This window comes from Pongo abelii, chromosome 8 (assembly GCF_028885655.2).
Source record: "Pongo abelii isolate AG06213 chromosome 8, NHGRI_mPonAbe1-v2.0_pri, whole genome shotgun sequence".
NCBI classification, from domain to species: domain Eukaryota; kingdom Metazoa; phylum Chordata; class Mammalia; order Primates; family Hominidae; genus Pongo; species Pongo abelii.
Window position 1 is genome coordinate 114,930,877 of NC_071993.2, and position 9,297 is coordinate 114,940,173.

General features: G+C 38.5%; 1 long non-coding RNA gene across 1 annotated transcript; it reads right to left on the reverse strand.

The window, feature by feature from the left end:
* Nucleotides 1–766: 766 nt before the first annotated feature.
* On the reverse strand, nt 767–7,155 carry LOC112135189 (uncharacterized). Its single transcript, XR_002916483.3, has 3 exons — nt 6,679–7,155; nt 5,412–5,499; nt 767–1,836 (listed from the first exon to the last, which is right to left on the reverse strand). It is a non-coding gene; the product is annotated as an uncharacterized LOC112135189 (long non-coding RNA).
* Between the last annotated feature and the right edge of the window lie 2,142 nt (nt 7,156–9,297).

Below are 9,297 nucleotides of genomic sequence, written 5' to 3' on the forward strand. Positions count from 1 at the left end.
AGTATTTACAAAAACACGCCAACTTTTAAATTTTTTTCCAGCTGTCCAGCTCTAACAGGATCGGATCCACTTGTCCTCATAACTATGCTCACTTATGCAAAGAAGAAATGGGTAAAGTTACTACCCCAACACTTGGAAAATAAAACACTGCTGAGGGAATTTAGAGGTGTTGTATTCTCCATTTCCATTTCTCAAAGAATAAACTTGGTGTTACTGAAAACTTACCAAAGATAGGGATTAAAATAGGGAGTTCATTCGGTAAATTATGGTGTATTCATTCAATAAGATATTGTGATGCAAGCATCATGATAATACTTATAATTGGTAGTGGCATGGGAAAATAAAATATAATAGTAAGAGCAAAATGCAGATCCACATGTTGTATAATTCCAACAGTCACACGTGTGCACATAATCATGTATGGAAACACGATCAAGATATAAGGTATTAAAATTTTTTTGCAATAGCTGGGTTACGAACAGCATTATTTAGATGTTTTCAAGGTCTCTTACTAAAATTTAATGCATCTCCATTTTGTTCATAAAAAATAACATGCTTTTCTAATCATGGTTCTAGGACTCAAACTATTGGTAATATTCAATGCCTCCAGAGATAATCAGGGAAGCTTTTAGAGAACCAATCCCACAAGGACCCTTGAGAACATTCAGAAACACCTAATGTCATGCCCTGTTTCATTCATGAATCCAAACAAAAATCCCAAAAGGCAGAGCAGGTAAAGGAGCTGAGACAATAACTTGACAACAACTTTAAGAAAGTGATGATTTTTTACAGTATTTGTCAATATGCAGAACAGTTTAGGAATGAAATTTATTGAGTCCAGAGGCAAAACAGATAAAAGTCACTAGGGGGCACAGGAAGAAGTTTCTAACAATTAGACCTCCCGAGGGCAGCTCCCCAGGCATGTCAGCATTACAACTGAATCAAGAGGATGATATCTGTCTAGGATGCTGGTGAGGGGAATGAATGCCTGCAGCAGATAATGGCATTAGAAAACATGTAAACTCCCTTCCCCAGCTCTTGAACCCTAAAGGTTTCAGAATTTAAAACTTGAGTTTTTATTTGGCCAAGCAAGTCAAGACAGGCATGACTATCTACAACTTATAGATGAGAAATTTAAGGCTCAGAGAAATGAAGTGAATGCCCGAAGTGATACAACTGAAAAGTGGCAGAATCACTAATTCCCGAACCAATGCTCTGAGCACTGGTACTCAATTAACAAAACACATACATGAGGCTAGGATATCAGTAATTCAGGGAGATAGACCCCCCTGAATGGGAGACAGAAAGAAGGGCCACTTTCCTTCCATCTTTGGCTTTTGTGCTAGTCTACCCTCCGCAAGAGGCATCTTCATGTTTCATCCAGTGCCATAGTTTGCCAGGAAAAAGGGTCACAGCTGAGGCCACAGTCCTATCCCTAAGCTTTCTTCTGTGAGAGGCCCTTTGAGTTCCCTCAGGCAGCTCAAAGCGACTTACTCTATGTAGCACTGGCACTTGTGTTGGCTGGGTCTGAGGTTGACAGTGGGAACTGCTAGAACAGGAAGGGAAAGGCCATGTACCTCCACGTGAGTGAAGCAACACCTGATTCCCTGAGTGAGGAAATGAGTCTGCTGTATGAAAGCAGGAACCTTCTACCTCTGGTTTCAGGAAACCTCCTGTGGTCAGAGGTACGTGGCTCCTGAGAAAATATGTGAAGCATTCCCGCCAAAGAAAAGCCAGGAACACAGAGGACTAAGGAGGAAGGGCAGTCCTTTTTGATTTTGGTTTCTGCCAGTTTGGCCTTGCTGCAGTTGCTGCTGCTCTGCTACACAGAGAAATCTGGGGAAAGAACAAATGAGGAAAACAAGTCAGGTAAGATAAAACTGGAAGTATTAGATAGATTTTCCTTTACTTTGGAGACAGTCATAGTGTTAACATTTGTATTAGCAGTGTACTCAGCATTGCAATTGTGATTGCTGATATTACTCGAGTCAGGGTTTAAAAGAAATAAAAGTCATGCTGATTAACATTTATTGAACAAATACCAGGTGACAGGCACTCTGCTAGAACACTTTTAGATGTGTTGATTTATGTCAGTCTCTTGAAAATCATTTGAAATGGCTATTGTTTTTGTGCTTATTTAAAGATAAGAAAATATACACAATGAATTTTCAGTAACTTGCCCAGGTAAGCATTTAGTAACTGGTAGGACTAAGAATCAAACTCAGGCAGTCTCACTCAGAGCCCATGCTACACTGGACAGCAGTATTAGGCTTGCATCCCAGATGCGAAAACTAATGGTTGAGTGACTTGCCTAAAAGGGCATTAGTTTGCCCATTAGTTCATTTGCAAACGAATGAATCACAAATCAGAACTAAAACTAATTACCTAGATCGGGTCTGAGATCTTTCTCCAGTCACCAACAGTGTCTCCTAGCACCTTACAAAACTCCTTGACTCAAATTTCCTGAACAAATTCTCTAGACAAGATTGACAGATTGAACCAAACATTCACTGGACATCTGGAGTGAGCTAAGCCCTCCCTGTGCCAGCCGCTCTCATAACTTATGAATTCTTCACAACCAGCCAAATAAATGGGTATTTTCATTTCCACATTTATGAGTAGTACCATATTTGAGGTTGTAGAATTGATTAACAGCAGAAAATGAATACGAAGTCAGTATCCTTAGTCCAGAGGCCTCTACCTCACATCTCAGTTTGCCTCCACAAATCAAGAGAGTTCTTGAAACACAGTGGTTAGAGCCATTTAAACTTCAATCTTTCTCACTTTGACCTTAATAGAATGTTGTTAAAAAATTTCTCTAGATGTCTTAGCCTTTAGTAATTAAATGGAGCTCATAAACTAGGTAAGCCCTGCTCTATTGTAATGAGCCCCTTTACTCTCCCTTATAATTTTACTGATGTCTGCAATCACTTTTTGCAAAAGCAATGTCCTTAAGGAAGCAAGTTGGCTTCTCTAGCCCTCATGTGATCTTCTCATAGAACAAGGGATCCAAACACACAACTCAGGTCAAATGTAGAGGCAAGCATTTCCAAAAGGAACAGAATGGATTATTTTTAATCAGGATGAGCCTTTGGCGGGGGTGGGGGGCAGAGAGAGAGAGAGAGCGCGCGCGCAAGCGAGCAAGCAAGAGACTTTAATCACACAAGCAGTCTGTGTGTAGGAATGAACTCAGCCAGCTACTGGCACTTAATGAATCTCAGGTTTTACACCGATGCTCTCAGTGAAGTACTGAAATCAGCAGCATGAGAATACTAGCATCAAGAAAGTGTAAAACAGTGGTCTGTTTTCAGAAGAAATGAAATTGAACTGGAACCCAACTACTCACATTAGAATGGCAAGGGATTCACTGGACAGAGATCTTGAGTATACAGAGGTGCTAACTCTTGGAATAACTTCATTACATCCTCAAACAGAATAAAATAGTCCTGAGACTGTGTTGCTATCCATCAGTGAAGGAAAGTCTTTGCCAAAAAAGCCTTAAGACTTTTATTAGTTTACTATTACTATTAATAGCAACACTTCAATTCAATCAAAAGTTTTGCTTTCTACAGAGTCTGTTAAGCTGGTTTCTTAATTAGGTATTTCCATTAGCCACATTCACAATTTCCAGTAGCAATGCAGCATTAAACGTCATTGCTGTGAATCACTGGTCAACTGTCAGTCACACATTCTAATTGCTTTCTATACCACTTCTCGCATCCTCTCAGTCTCTTACATCAAGCCCCAACTCAAATCATGTTATTTACTGAGATACTTGCATGAAGGATAAATCTGAAGAAAGCAGGATCCAAGAGAAGAAAATTAATGGAGGAGCACCCTCATTTCTAATTCATTTATTCATTCCTAATTGAATAAACAAAACTTTCTTTATAAAAGTCCTCAGGGATTTGTTGGTATACAGGACAGACTGATAATTTTATGGACTGGACAGAAAACTTTGATTCCCTCTATCTTTTTAACGTGAAAAAGAAAACCTTGTTATGGAACAAACACGTAGTCTTTTATGACAACCGAGCCATATTAAGATATTTCAAGAAAGGGTGGGTATGCATCAGAAATGATTTTGGTAGTAAGAGACTTAGTGGATAGAACTGGCTTAGCAATTTTATCCAGTAATTCAGTTACTCACCAATTCTCTTGACTTAACTCATAAAGTTTATAGCAGCCATTGATTCACATACTTTTCTTGACCGTCCGCATTAATAACGTACACCTCATTCAGGAAGCTTCAGAGAGATGGCCAGATGATACAAGGGTTCAGGAGTAGCAGCTTTTCTCTGTGCTACCATGTGAGGATCATGAGTTTGTTGTGGACCTCACCAACCTTGAGAAAGGCTTTGCTCAAGAATATGCTGGCCCGTGTATCTGATCAACACGTTCTCCCCTCAGGGAAAGATAGCATGAGTCCTTACTCCTGTACTTCTGCTCAGAATGACTTGTAGGGTTAAGCATGGGATTTGTATTTGACATCCAGGGCAGACATTGTAAGGAACCACCCCAAGGAATTGTTATTCAGCACACAGGACTCAGTCAGGCAACAAGAGATTATTCGTATCAGGGGCTGCTGTAGGGTTATCATTGATTTAAAATCCTGCAGTAAGGCCAGAAGCCAGATGCCATAGACAATGCTTTTGTTCCCCTCAATTTCACATATTGAAATTCTAACTCCTAACGTGATTGTATTGGGGGGGGAATGGCAGTTGATTAGATCATGAAGGTAGAGCCCTTATGAATGGCATTAAGTGCCTTTATAAAGGAGACCCTGGAGGACTCCTTCACCCTTTCTGCCATATAAGGATACAGAAAGATGATGTCTGTGAATCAGGAAGGGAACCCCTCACCAAACACCAAATCTGCCAGCACTGTGGTCTCAGACTTCCCGGCCTCCAGAACCCTAAAAAAATGGATGTCTGTCATTTATAAGCCACTCTGTCTATGGTACTTTGCTACAGCAGCCCAAATTGACTAAAACACAAACACACACACATACTATTCTCATGCGCAAGTGTAGCCAAGCTGAAAGTAGGTGCATATGTAGACACACAAACACATGCACACACAAAATTACCCTCAGCAGTACTGGAGCTCCATCTACCTTGCAAAGTACCAACAAAAGCAGAGTCGAACAGCATTTCTTCCTTACTGGCACAACCCCACATCCCGCATCCGTGACTTTCCCCTATCATAATGCATAATGCCATTATCCACTCAACTGCCATTGCTGGAAACATGAGCATTTTCCTCCTTGACTGTTCTTTTCCCCACCTTCCTTTCTAGCTTCCCCACAAGATCACTAAAATATATCCTACAGTCTATATCAAATCTTCTTTAATCTATGTCAATGCATATTAATATTTCACTTGCTAATGCTGCCAACCACAATTTCTTACCTAGATTGTCCTTCTAAATGCTCTCTTCACCTCCATTCTAGGACATCTGTATGTTCAGGTTGTTTCACAACAAGACATTTGCTGATTTCTGAGGATGCATAGGAGCACAATCTCAGTAGATAGCAAAACAATCATGTAAAATGTTTTAATAGTTTTATTGCACACACAGCAAAAATATTTCAAAATAGCAGACAAATATGAAAGGAATGGTTAAAAAATTTCCTCATGATCTAGGCGAGAGGTAAGCAAACCTCTCCTGTAAAGGGCCAAATTGCAAATATTTTAGGCTTTGTAGAACATACGGTCACTATTACAGCTACTCAACACTGCTGTTACAGCCCAGAAACATCTATAGACAATATGTAAATAAACAAATGAGTGTGGCTGTGTTCCAAAAAACCTTTATTAAAAAAAACCAAGTGGCAAACCAAATTTGCCCCGCAGGACATAGTTTGCCCACTCCTGTACTAGACCATCAGTCTTATGGCCCAAGTTAACAATTGTTAACAGTTTCTTGTAAAACACATTGCTGTTTATGTCTTTTAAGCAGCCCCAGCTAAACAATATGTAGCTTTTGCAGACAGCAAAAATACAGTGGTTCACCTGTGCTATTTTTTTTCAAAGAGGGAAAAATGACTAAATCACTATTTTTTCTATAAAGAAGAGAAGTACAATGTGGCTTGGGTACATACCAATTACCTTTTGTTCAGTGGCTCTGGAGAGTCAAAAAAGGACAAAAACATTCAAGGTTTTTGGCCACCACAACTATTCAGTGAGTTCTAAACTAGTTTACCAGAAAAAAAATTGCCAATACTAGTTTGATGCTTGGATGAAGCATGTAAAGTATCTAACTCACCTGACGGCAAAATCACAGCATAAGCCCTAACGAGAACCCTGGCGTTCTGTGGTTTGACCTAGAAATTTAACCACTACAGTGAATACTGTTTCAAAAGGTAACATGCATTCTGAGCCAAACAAGGAAAAAAAGAAAAAAAAATGTTTGAAAATTCAGGAGCCACATGAATACACCTTTGCAAAAAAAAAAAACAAACAAACTATGGGTGGCCTGTGCCCTGCAATCTGGTGCACATTTCATGGGTAATTGAGTAGTTCAGTGTAGCATGTGTGAATCAAAAATTCAGAACTTCCACCAAATGTAGAAAAGTATGTTAGTGTATTAGGAAAAATTATTGTGACTACAAGGCTCATGTTTCACTTTGGTACTTTTTAAAAGTATTAATCATTACAAGTTCTCCATGGTCATTACCTTTCTTTTCTGTGATTCTCTTTGTATCTCTGAATCTCCATGTTTCTGACTTTGTCTTTCTCTTTCTCCATCTCTCGGTATCTCAGTATCTGTCTCACCTTCTCCTCCAATTTCCTTTGCCTTAAGATTTTTCCATTTAAGCAGACGACCATTTAATACCTCCCCCCCTCCATGAGTGAGGAGTTATAGGAAGAGTACCTTTTTCTAGTACCTTTTGAAAAAGTCATGGAGGTTATGGGGCTGGCTTGAAATCAGCTTTAGGAGGTTCGATTCCTTCCTTTTTTGTTCGGGTTTCATATAGACGGGTTCTTCAAACGTATGGTAGGGTGGGGGGCATCCGTATAACCACTCTAGGCTTGTGGAGGGTTGTTCAATTATTGGGATTTTTCGTTTTGAGGCGAAGGCTTCTCAGATTATGAAGATTATTAGTATTACTGCTGTCAGGGAAATAAATGACATTGCTTGACTTGCTATGTATACCTAAGTGCATGTGTGTGTACATACATTAATATCTATGCATAGACAGATTAATATCAAGATTAAGCTAATGTCAGATTTAAATTGAAATCTATTTATATCTATCCATCTATGTATGTATCTACCCATACATATTCTCTTTGTTGCAAGCACAGCTCACCAGAATGTCTAAAAACTGTATATGGTCTTGTTGGTGCAAATACCTTCAAATATGTCTCTTCTGTAAAGAAAAAGAAAACTCATGAAGGAGTGAAAATATCTATTACTCATTCAGAAGAGAAAAGAGTGATCTTCTTGCCACCTTTGTCATCAAAACTAGCCACCAACCCTAGCAATTAGACATTTGTCAAATCTAGTTGCCTGAAGTATAATGAGGCTAAGTTCACCATTCCTTTTTTCAGCCTGCAATTTAAAAAAAGTAGTTTATGTTCATAAAATAAACATCAGAAAATACAGGAAATTTTAAGGATAATCAAAACCCTCAGCCATAATGTGGTAACATTTAAGCCACATCTTTCCACATTTTTACAGCTTCATTTTACAAAAACAAAAATGTATTCAACAAAATTGAAATCCTTTTATGTACCAGTTGCCCAATTAGATATTTGGGAGGCATAAGAGAACTCAGTAGACAAAAGTTTTGTCTTGAAGTCTTAATGTTTTTCAAATTTATGATTTTACTTTGTTTTTGCTGCATATATTTTACAAGCCATTACATATAGATTCTATATTTAATGACTATATATTATTCTCATTCTTGTGCAAGGTCATAAGTCTTATTATACTTTTCTGCACCAAGTAAAAGAAAAACCAGCATAAATTTAGTATTTACTCTGGGCAAATAGTTACAAATGTTGTAAGGGAGATGTAAACAACAAAACAGAACAACAAATACAGTAAGAAATAGCTCCAGCCCTCAAAGAGGAAAAGGGAAAAAATAGAAAAGGGAGGGAGCACATTATAAAAAGATAGTAATATCAAAAGTGATTTTATATATATATAATATATATTTCTAAGTTGTATTAGCTATTATGATCATGATTGTTAATAAAATGACAATAACAAAGTAATATCAACATCTAACATTTGAGTGTTTTTATGTGCCAGTCACTATTTTAACTGCTAGATATCAACCTATATAAGTCTCATAACAAACTTGTTAAGGGTATTTTTTACATATGATGGCACAGAGTCACAAAGTTATATTCATGAAGTCACTAGGCTAATAAAAGTTGGAGAAAGACTCCGTATCTAAAGGCATGTTTCCAGAGTCGTTGCTACTAACCATTACGCTACAGCCAAAAGACCGTACCCCTTTATCCTCACAATGCATATATTATTCATGCAGATATCTAGGTATGATGGTTCCCTGTAACTCATTCCAATTACAAGAATTACTAAGCAAAGTGCTTATTTTAACAATAAAAATATCCCTTTCCAGGAAAAGGCATTGTCTCCTCTTGCTAAAGAGCTGGCAGGACATCCTGCATGTGCAACAATAAAATCCTCTAGGAAATGGTTTTCAATCTTCGGTATTTGTAAGAATCATCTAGGGAGTTATTAAAACGTGAATGTACCTGCTTATTCTGCTGGTCCCTCCAACAGAATACTAATTCTGGAGTCTAAATTTAGGTAATGCAAATACAGGCAAGTGAAGTCCACACTGAATAGCTGGTTTAGTAGCCTATGAGAAAGCCCAGGACCTTCCTAGTTCAAAAATCCATCCACTCGGCCAAAGCCAGGTAGTCTTTGGCCGACTTTCCCAGGGGGACTGGAGACAGCATTTCTAAACCAGAGTGACAAATCCTCTAATGATTGTATTCAAAAGTGCCAAGAGAATTAAAGAGGTCAACAAGAACTTTTACTTTCCAAACAGGAGAGCCCTACATCAGATGGCCCACGAGTTTGGGTTCTGTGATTCTGGTTAGGAAATGTGACCAGAACCATCAAACCTTTGGCTCAAGGGCACAATCTGATTAGCCAGTTACCTGATACCATGCCTTAGTAGCCCTGTCTTAAAACAAGTATGCACAAGTCCATGCTGTCTCTCTAGCCTCAATGGCCAGCATGGAGAAGTCAAATGTCAAGACCCCATACTTTCTTCCTGGAAAACAGCTAAAAAAAAAAAAAAGGATACACATG